The following is an 11,143-nucleotide window of genomic DNA, read 5'->3' as shown; positions in this document are numbered from 1 at the left end:
CAGAGAGTGATTGGCCCAAAAATTATCCATCTTGCTTTCATGGCTAAGATGGGATTTGAACTAATGGTCTCTGGTTTTCTAGCCTAGACCAAACCACTAGAGCAATATGGTGCAGTAACAACAATGTTAGTCATGGACTGCAATGTCATTTTTATGTAGTTCTATTATGATATCAGCCAATAAAGCTTTGTAATCACCACAGCTTATCCCCAACCTTGCAAAATCTTTGTTATCCTCCCTGGCCATGGAAATAGGATATGGTTGGAAATGGAAAGAATATTCCTGGAAGAGGCAGAGCTGGCCAGTTAACTATTAGCATAAGCAGGTCCTGTTGGTAGATACAATAAGACAGTGAAACCCTTGGTTGCAGATGGTATCCAGCTGCAGATATTTCAATTATAAATAATACTGCTTCTAGCTAAATAGAAAAAAGTTAAACAATTAATTGAGCCTGCTAGAAACTATATGCAGTATATACTAGGATAGATATGAAATCACAGGAGATATGTGATGAGTATTTAAGCTGTATTCCTTGATGAAATTATATGCTGCACGTGCTCAGAAGGATAGCCATAATTATTCCATTCTTTTCTTCCATGCATAGCAGATTCAACTGTGGCTATCTCATGCCCATTCAAAATCTTTTCAGTTTTATTAATTCACTGATCGACAGCTTCATGAAATAAGGTGCAGAATCCCTACCATAGTGTTATGTATGCATATCTTCAGTATACAAACTAATCAGCCTGGGAATCTTGCATCACCAGGACCAAGTCAAAACAAAAAAATTCTTATCACTGATCTTCCCCCATTTCTGAAAAAATATCCCTGCACACTTCCTGAATAGGCAGATAATCTTTTCACCATTCAACTTTCTTTCATGATATCTGATAGCAAACCTTACTTGATACATTGGTAAATACACTTCCAAAATATATTTGGGAAATAGAAAGCAACAGAGATGCTTTCTGCTCCTATTTGTATTTCATACTACTCTTGCTCCTGGCAGGAAGAGTGCAGCATGAGGACATCAGTATGCAAAAAACGCTACAGAAATATACATGTGATATATGTATGTAATTGAATTATTACAACCCAGCCTCCATGTTGCTTTTTCAAATATGTGAATGTTACATTAGAAAATCAATAAAATTTGTTTTAAAAAGATAATAAAAAGGAAGCAATAATCAGTATTCCTTTTGGTTTGGACTTCTGCTCTTGTATATGGAAGAGTTGCTATTATTTATAGCTCTATTGATTTCTATTATTTATTATTTTAATTTAATTATTTTTATTTTAATTTATAGATTTATACTTTGTCTTTTTCTCCAAAAACATAGGTCAAATACCATAGCCACTCAATTTACCCCCTCAATAACAACAATCCTGGGAGCTTCAAAATTAATTGACATTCCTAAGTAGACCCTACTGTTTATTTGTTTATTTATGTATGGATTTATTTATTTTATTATCTATCTATCTATCTATCTATCTATCTATCTATCTATCTATCTATCACTTTTCAAAGCAAAAGTATTCCTATGTACGGTAGCTTACAAAATACTTCAAAACCACAAACAAACTTTTTTAAATAATGTAGTTATGAATATTATAACAAGTATTTAAAATAAATATTATGGGTTTCTAGTCCATTATATCTGCTAACTCAGCCATAATTCTTTGCCCATCTTCTTTTTCGGGGTTCCTTTCCCTTATTTACAGACCAGTAACCACAAACTACCTTAACCATCTGACTAAGTGAGCTGCTGTTCACAGAAGCTCATGCCTCAAAAAGATGATTGGTATGATCTCCATGAGTAAAAATAATTAACATGCAGTCCGTAATCATGTTTAAATAGTACATGATAAATAACAGCAATAAAAGTAATTTAAAAGACACCATTATAATATATTAACACAATATGTAAACCTACCAATAACCTGAGATAATAAAAATATCTGCCTAACACTAAAAAATATCAAAATATGTGTTATTACTTTGGTACTTAACCCTATAGTTTAAGATTTATTCCTAGGAAAGAGCTATCTTACATAGATTAAGTAGGGCACCTATAACACGGATCTGAAAGATGATCTCAAAGCTGAAGTAGCAACATACAGACATAAGCCCCAAGAAGTTGAGAACATTACAAAAGAAGCAGTTGTCACTCATGGTCTTCTTTCTCTAACCACTGGAACAAGAAAAAATTAGCACACTTTTCATTGTCATTATTTTAAGGAAAAGATGAAAAGAGATAAATTTTCAGTGTTCTTGTAATTTTTAAAAAATATATTATACATTTCACCATGCACAAATATAAAAAAAATCTGAAAATAATGTTCCTGTACAAGTTCATATGTAAAGATTATTTTAGCTACTGAATTGTTAACAGTACTTAAGTGACATTCAAGCAAGCATGAAAAACTGATTACACTGATTATAGTCAGTTCTAATTTGTGGTCCATTATGGCAATCTTATACATTATAACTGATATCTCCCTACACTGCTCTTTCTTTCAAGTGATTACTATGCTTTTGGGAATCCATTTTGGATTCTAAAATTGTAGCGCTTGGTTAGGTTGCTGTAGAATAGACAGGGATGTTATCTAGGCAGTTAGGTTCAATTCATGTAAAGAAAGAGTTAGAAAAAGTTAGTTTTATAAGATTTAACTGCCACAATGGGAAAAGTTAATCAGGAAAAACAAGCCTGATACTACACCAAAGGGGGAGACCAACATTTCTAGTTCCCAGCCAATACTGTCAACACATCCTTTCTCAATACATTAAAATACAAAATAGTTGTTGAATTACAATGGCAATTGGGATCAGAATGTCTGTTACTAAGCGATGCAGTGGTAAAACACAATGCGACATAATTACATTGCTTAGCAATGGCAACTCCAGTATTCCTGGTTGCTGTTGTAACATCAGCACCACATAGGTCATTAAGTGTGGACCTCACATGACTGGAATGTGGGAACCCAGCCAAGCAGGCTAGTGAGCAAAAGGTATAAGCAGGCGGGTGGGCAGGTGAGCACCACAGGCACCAGAAGCAAGTGGGTGAATGCTGCAGGAGGGGGAGTGACTTGCAACCTCCTGCTGGCTTCCCCATTGTCTTTCTTTGTAGGAAGTTAGCAACAGCAAGAATCGGTTGTAAATCCTTCTCATTCAGCATCTTTGTAATTTTGGGCAGTCCCTGAACAAATGGTCATAACCCAAAGACTGTAATAGCTTCCATTCTCATTTGGGGGTATGGTTTTGGCTGGAAATGTATGTTGCCTCTTGCTTCCTTGTTCACATGAATCTCTTACGTACAGGACATAAATGGGAGAAATGATCAGAATTGTGGGTGCAACTAGAGTTGGGGAGAGAAGGATTAATGTAGGCCTGCAGGAGTCATGCAGGAAAGTAAAATGGAAGTGAGAAGGTGTGAGCTTTAGGACTTCAAATGATAGAAGAACCAATCGTGTTTATGTTTTTCTGTGAATAAATTTTATGACATATCATGGGACTCTTTGAATCAGAATGATCATAGAATATATTTTTGCCTAATTTAAATGGGATGCTTGGAAATAAGATTTTGCAGCACAGATCTGATTTGAAAAAATGGCCAAATGTAATACCTGTCTACAACTCTTTACAGCAGCTGGGTCTGATGACAATTTAATACTCAAATAACTAGATGGCTTTTTTTTAATTTGGAAATTAAATTCAGAACTAATTTTACTAGAGATCCTACATACATACAAGTAGAACTATGAACTAAGCTCATTTTTTATCCGTGCTGATTATCGCATCTGTTACAGAGTTAATCTTTCATTTCATTTTTTTACATCCATCTAGCATTTGTAAGTATAATCTGCTAAAGCTTTCAGTAAGAAGTTTATAAGATTTGCTTTCCTCCTTAATCAAGTTATTTCTTAGCATGTAACAGCAAGCCACCAAATATTTTATATACCACCTATCAGTAAAGCACATTTTATACCACGTACACCATACAGTATATCCTGCAGTTTCAATAACTTTCTGTGGAATCCTCAGTATCTTAGGGTGGAGTTTAAAAGAGTCTTAATCATCCAAAGGACTATAGGCTGAAGAATACAACGTTTTGCTTCTCTTAGTGCTATAAAATTGACTTTAATTTATTTTTATTTGATTCATCCCATATCTTTCCTTATCTTTATTCTACTAATTTAAATTTTTCATTGTCCTTAGCTTTTCAAGACACAAGAGTCTACACACTGCATCCAAGTAGACTACTCAACCAATTAGGTCATATCCCAAATTGCATAAGACTAAAAGAATCATCAGCTTTATCAGCTGGAGTACACTATTAAGGAATAATAAAGTTGTGCCACTTCAATTGACCACTACTTTTGAGGAATTAACAGGACATAAAAATCTAACCTAAATAGATATGTGTCCATATTTAATATTGTATATAAATAATATTATTTCAAGGTTTATTATTGTACTAATTTTCCACAATTTTTCCTAATAGTTTATGTATTTAAAGTATATGATATAATTCTGTTCTCAGTCAAATCCATAGTTACTTATTCACCACAGTCTCTGGCAAAAAAGCTTTTCAAAGATTTTGAAAGCCATTAAATACCTTTCACTTTTTTATTAACCTTTTTGAAAAGCTTGACAGGTAGGAGAACATACAAGGCTAACATAAGTTTCTAAAACTGATGAGAAAAAATGTAAAAGGGCAAATTCTGTGATTCATGAGTGCAATCTTTATAAAACATTTCAAAAGTCAATTGGCTAAAATGACATTTTAATGGTAGAATATAAACTATATTTTTTTATCTTTGGTACTTGGTGCTGAAAAATGTTGATTTTTTTAATATACAGAACAGATTACTAAAGGAAGACTTCCACCCTAACCCTTTAAATTGTTCGCGATTCCTGGAAAGGAATGGTTGCAAAGATAAATAAAAAGTATTTTTTCATAAAAATACTTTAAGTAAATCTGTGTATAAAAATACTCAGAGACCTGAATATATTATAAATGTTTAAAATTTTTAGAATGAGCAGAAAATCCAATATTACAATACTTCTTTTTAACAAAAAATAGAATAGTTATTTATTTGTTCCATTTCTATGGCCATGAATTTCAGTTATCTTGCAATTCAAAATTATATATTACAGTAAAAAATATTAAAAACATTTAAAAACAATAAAAACAATAAAAACCCTAAAATATCTAAATTAAATACATAGGAGGAAGACACTTAGCCAGTTAGCAATATATCTAGGAAATGGGGCCCTTGAAACATTCAGTGCCCCAAACTTTGCAGTTTGATAAGGTGAAATAATATACAAGATACGGTATTTGAATATTTTATGTTACACTACCAACAATGTTTTGTTGAAAGTCACACCATTTTTAACTATGATGTTTACCTCAATTTACAATGCAGAAATAAATTACTAAATATTCTATAATCCAGTATATTGTTCTACTGAACTGCTTACAATACTTATTAGGTGTAATTTCCAGACTAAGGACCACACATGAACAGTTAGTCATATTGTTTCTGATTTTAAAATTTCATCAAGCATTCTCATAAAATATCTTGCAATACTTTGCAATGATAATTAGGATCAAGAATTCATTTTAATTCTCATCTCTTCAGCCAGACTCAAGGGGAAAATGTCCCATCAGAAGGTGGAATTTTCTGTGGTCTTTATTTTTGTATGTAACTCCTCCCTTGCCCCCAAAATCATATATTTAGCTGTGGTTATTTTTTGGAATAGCCTTGGGTTATCAGACTAGGCAGACAGCAGATCAGCAGAAGTGGTTGAACTATCGTATTTTTCCGTCTGTAAGATGCACCCTTGTATAAAACATTATGGTATGCGAGTTTCTCTGTGCCGATCAGCTGTTTGGCAGAGCGCTGAACAGCTGAGCCAGCAAATCTGGAAGTTCGGCTGGCTGACAATCTTGCCCCCTCCACCTCCCATTAGTAGCAAGCCAACAGGGGCTTGACACCTGCACCAGGTGGCATGGCAACCCACATAGGCATACCCTGGGCTGCGGAGGTTACCATTATTTTTCTGTATATAAGATGCTGCACTTGCATAAGACGCACCTGATTTTTGAACAGGGTGTTTGCAGGAAAAAATAGTGTCTTATACACGGAAAAATACTGTAATTTTTTAATTTGACCTCTAACACTAGACATGGACAATACTCAAAGGGATCTTATGACTCCAATTTATAAGGTAACTGTAACGCTTTCCAGATATCTTTATACTGATTAACCTGGATGCCTATTCATAAATTTATGCAAAGCAGAAAATTACCAGTTCTTACCCAAAACTGTTTATTTTTTTCCTAATTTCCATTTCTGTAAAACAATTAGAATGTAAATCTGTTTTTAAAACTAAGTGGTCTAAAAGCAGTTTGTAGTACAGGTAGTCTTCAGTTTATGACCACTCATTCAGATTGGTTCATCCACCAAGAGAGAAAAGATTGAAAGAAAGTAAGAAAGGGGGAGAAACATTTGAGAGATATTATTCCTGTATGAAACAGGACCTTATTAAAAAAAAAACTGGGTCATGAATCAAAGCACCCTGTGTTTTAGAAAACATTTAGTCATATATCTTTTCATAGCTTTCATATTTTATTGTGTCTTCATTTGCTGTGCTCATAAAGACTCACACATTTACAGATTGGTACTATCTGAGGTTCTCTTTTAAGAGCAGAACTAGTGCAGTGTGAAATGACTAAAACTGCAGATTACTAAGTGACTTAGGGCCTGTTATTCTTTTAAATCCAGCCTATATCACTGGGTTATTCAAGTAGGAAAAATTAAAGAGAATTTTTATATAAACCAACTTGACCTCTGAAAGCAAAGTTAGGTTACAAATGTATGTATCTGTTTTCTGTGCATCTGTGATATGTGTGTGTGTGAGAGAGAGAGAGGGGGGGAGAGAGAGAGAGAGAGAGAGAGAGAGAGAGAGAGAGAATGAGAGAGAGAGAGAGAGAGAGAGAGAGAGAGAGAGAGAGAGAGAGAGAGAGATGTGTATATGACTAGATAAATGCCTGTCAGAAACAATTTACTTTCAGCAGATCTCACTGCAGACCAGAAGATTGGACTTGATGACCCTGGAAGCCTTTCATGGCTTCCTGTTATTAGAATGCACAATATTGCAGTTAATAATTCTTTCTTTCTTTTTTGAAAGTTCCTTTGGCCTCTGTTTGAATTGTTATGACTAATGCGTCAACAGCTAGCAACAGCAATATGGAAAAATGATAGAAAAAAAATACAGAAATGCTATTGAATGAAATTGTGATTTCCAAATTATCGTCAGAGGTTTTATATACAGTATCACACTAAGAAATACTACTTCAGTCAAAACAATATCAACAGATTTAAATTAAGGGGAAAAAATCTTTCATCCATATTTCTCAATTCAACTTGACAATGAAAATGAGAGAAACTGAAAAAGAGTGCTGAAATAAAGATATTGACAGGCAGGCTTTAATTCATTTTACTGCTAGTTTAGCTCTCATGGGGAGGCTGAATGGCACATAGCTTAATTTAATACCAGACTATGATGCCTGTCAGAAATTTCTTCCTGAGATTACTGCCTCATTTTGTTTAGTCTTACTGCCAGTCACCTATATCCATTTGACATCAACCTCTGCAGAATTATTTATTGACATATGTATTAACTAAATTGAGAAGCAGTTTGGTGTAGTGTTGAAGATATTAGTCTAGAAATTGAGAAATCTAGTTCTTCCTTAGGCAGAAAGCCAGCTGAGTGACCTTGGACTAGTCAATTTCTCTCAGGCCTAAGAAGGAGACAATAGCAAACAACTTCTGAAAAACCTTGCCAAGAAAAGTGCAAGGATTAATCCAGATAGTCCAGGAACTGGATATGATTGAATGAAGGAAAAAGTTAATTAAACTATAATAAGTTTTATCTATCATAAAATAGAAAACAGATACATACCACACAAATATTAACTGATCATTCATAAACATTAATCTTCTATTAAACTATCAAAGAGTCAATTATACTGATCTTACTACTCAATTTTCCAGCAAATTAGTTCCAATTTCCAAACTACCATGATCTCCTTTGAAAACATATCTTATTATTAGTTTACAAATGGCCACTAACAGAACATAACTGTTATTGATGTTCAGATGCCTCTCCCCCCCCTCCACCCCTCTAGGCTGATTGCTTTCTGTCTAGCTGTAATCTATCTTCTATTACCATTCATTATTGTTGCCTCCCAAAACTCTAATCAATTTAGATAAGTAGAAAAATAATCACGTACTTAGTATCTTTGTTTATTAGCATAGAGGGATATGAAAAAATATGAAATCAGATCTTCCCAGGTCCATACTCTATGCACTATATAACATGGGTTGAATGCAATGTTCTTAATAATTAGAGAAAGTTAAGTTCCCTACTGATTTCAGAAGGTTTGTTATAATTGCACCATGATACTTCTGAAATTAGAGAATGTATATAGGCTATCATAGCTTTAATAAAAAGTATACTAAACATGGTCTCATTAATAATTTACAGTTTCTGAAATGAATTCCTGAATTAGAATTCAGATCGTAGTGGAAAATTGTTAATGGAATAGAAATCATTCTATTTATATACCAGCTGGACTATATTTAACTAGAGGTTTATAGTTTGTAGAACTCTGACTAATATGTAAGCATTCTATTCTTGGCATTTAATTGGATGCTTTCACAAGGGAAGCACTCAAATATACCTCTCTGACATTCTTGCACACCTTTATCTAATGGTTTTTCTTCTCAAAGTCTTCAGTAACTATTTCATATGCAAAATTGAAGAGTATTTTATTCTGGTACTTGTTATCTTTTTAAAAAAAAATAATTTTAATAAAATATAATACTAATTTTAATTTGCACTTGGGACTAGTTTCTCACAATTGTTGGCTAGAACAGAGAAGTACAGAGGTAGCCTTGAGGAAGAAATGTAAGAGCAGCGCAGCCCCACGATAGAGCAGGGTGTAAGAAAGATTACCATCTTGGTTCTCTTTGGTATTAGAAGGGGCAGGACACTACTCTGTCAGACTTCAACATTCTTTTATTATATGTACCTCAATAAAGCTCCATTAGCCTTTGTGCTGTCTGTTTCATGACCTGGTCTAGCTGAAAGGGATGACAGTTCTGGCCATTAGAAAGTTCACTAGTGACTAGTAGTTTACTATTAGAAGTAATGAAGTACTATAATGTTATTAAACTGATGGGAATGTAAAAATCCTAGTTAATAGGCAAAGCATTACAAATTCATGTATATGAAAATATACCTGGTTTATAAGAAGCATGAAGAAATAGAAAACAGGCAGTGGCATCTCAGAGAATCTGTCCATCAATGGTTGAGTGCTTCTTATTTATAACCTTTCTAAAAGTAAAACAGATTTTAGGAAATATGCTGATGAATTCTGTTATTCCCGAAGTAGACTAGGGAATGGCAGGGAATCAGATTTCAAATAAATATCAGGAAAAGATCTTAAATGAAAGAAGGTGCTTACTGAAACAAAATCAGAAGTGGGTGGACTATTTTTTAAATTGGCTTAATTAGCCATTCATCCATAATGCTACATTCTATCCTTCTCTTATGTAGATCTACATGGTACAATTAATTGCATTATATGATTCTACAGTCTCTTTAACTAAAATGCTAAAATCCAGTTACACAGAAATGTGAATATGTTTCTCCCCCTTTATTTTCTCTTATTTTTAAATAACTCCAGGCAATAGCATGGGACCTTGTGTGGAATACAGGAAACCTGTGGTCTCCACTTAACAATAAATCTGCATCAAGATTTGGGGTTACACTTTAGAAAGCTAAGAAATGATGCATTATAACAAAAATAATTTTTTTTAGCAAATAATTTTTAGTTACTGGATTCTTTCTCTGGACACTTCAGATCCTTTTTCTGAAAACTTGCCATCTTGCAGAACCTAGAAAGTGTGCCTTTTCCATTGCAGTCCCCATCCTATGGAACAAACTTCCCTTTAAGATCCAGGTAATTGCTACCATTTTAACCTTCCAAAAACCCTTAAGAGTTGGCTTTGCCCCAAGGATTGAAGAGAGGGTAAAATTGGAGTAGGAAGAAAGTGCTATCATTGCTTTCGGGAAGTTTGAATGTGACACCACATTTTCCTGACCTTGTTTCTATTGGTTTTGTTTTGCTTTTACCATTTGAACATATTGTTTTTTCTTATGGTCGTGATTTGCCTAGGTTTTGCTTTAAGATGGGTAGACATAAAAATGTTTTAAATAGCTAGAAGATGATAGATAGATAGATAGATAGATAGATAGATAGATAGATAGATAGATAGATAGGCAGACAGACACAACAAAACACACAAAAAGAGAGAAATGTGGTTTCTCATCAAAATATTGTAATGTTCAATCTGTGCCAACTTTAAACCAAGATAAAGTATTTTAGAGGAAAGAAAGAAAGAAAGAAAGAAAGAAAGAAAGAAAGAAAGAAAGAAAGAAAGAAAGAAAGAAAGAAAGAAAGAAAGAAAGGAGGTGGTCTCCCATGGAGAATGAGACACGCACGCAGCAGGTATCTCGGGATGGGAGCCCAGAGCTGACTCTTGCACCCTATTTTATTGTTACTAAGGTTTTTACATCACACAGCGTAAGCAAAAGACGTATATAGGGGTGGTTACAATATATCAAATAACAGACATTTTCCAGATGCAAGGCTACTGCAGGTGTTCTTATCAGAGTCTGTCCAAATGGTTGATGAATGCATCCTGTGTCTGGAACAGTCCGTTTGTTATCTCAGGGACCTTGTGGGAGATGTCTATGGGCAGATGCCCATGGACATATTCGTGCAATTAATCCCACATCTCCTCCTTTTCTGTTTTTTCAATGTTACTCACTTCCAGTTCCAGAAGGGATCTTGATTCACTGATTAAGGCGTCCTTCCTAGTGGAGGGCATAACATTTTTGCACATTTGCAGGAGGGAGGGAATACATTGAATGCAACAACATAGCAATACAAATAATATCAAAATGGTTACTATAATAGAAATCAAAGATTGTAGCCAGGATCCATCCGGTAGCCAGGACCAAAGGGCACCCGAGATATCCATGGTGCCTGATCCATCGCTGCGT

This window comes from Crotalus tigris, unplaced genomic scaffold (assembly GCF_016545835.1).
Source record: "Crotalus tigris isolate CLP2741 ecotype Arizona unplaced genomic scaffold, ASM1654583v1 scf7180000018183.1131761, whole genome shotgun sequence".
Classification (NCBI taxonomy): domain Eukaryota; kingdom Metazoa; phylum Chordata; class Lepidosauria; order Squamata; family Viperidae; genus Crotalus; species Crotalus tigris.
The sequence above is the reverse complement of the archived record's forward strand: the minus strand, read 5'-3'. Positions refer to the sequence as shown.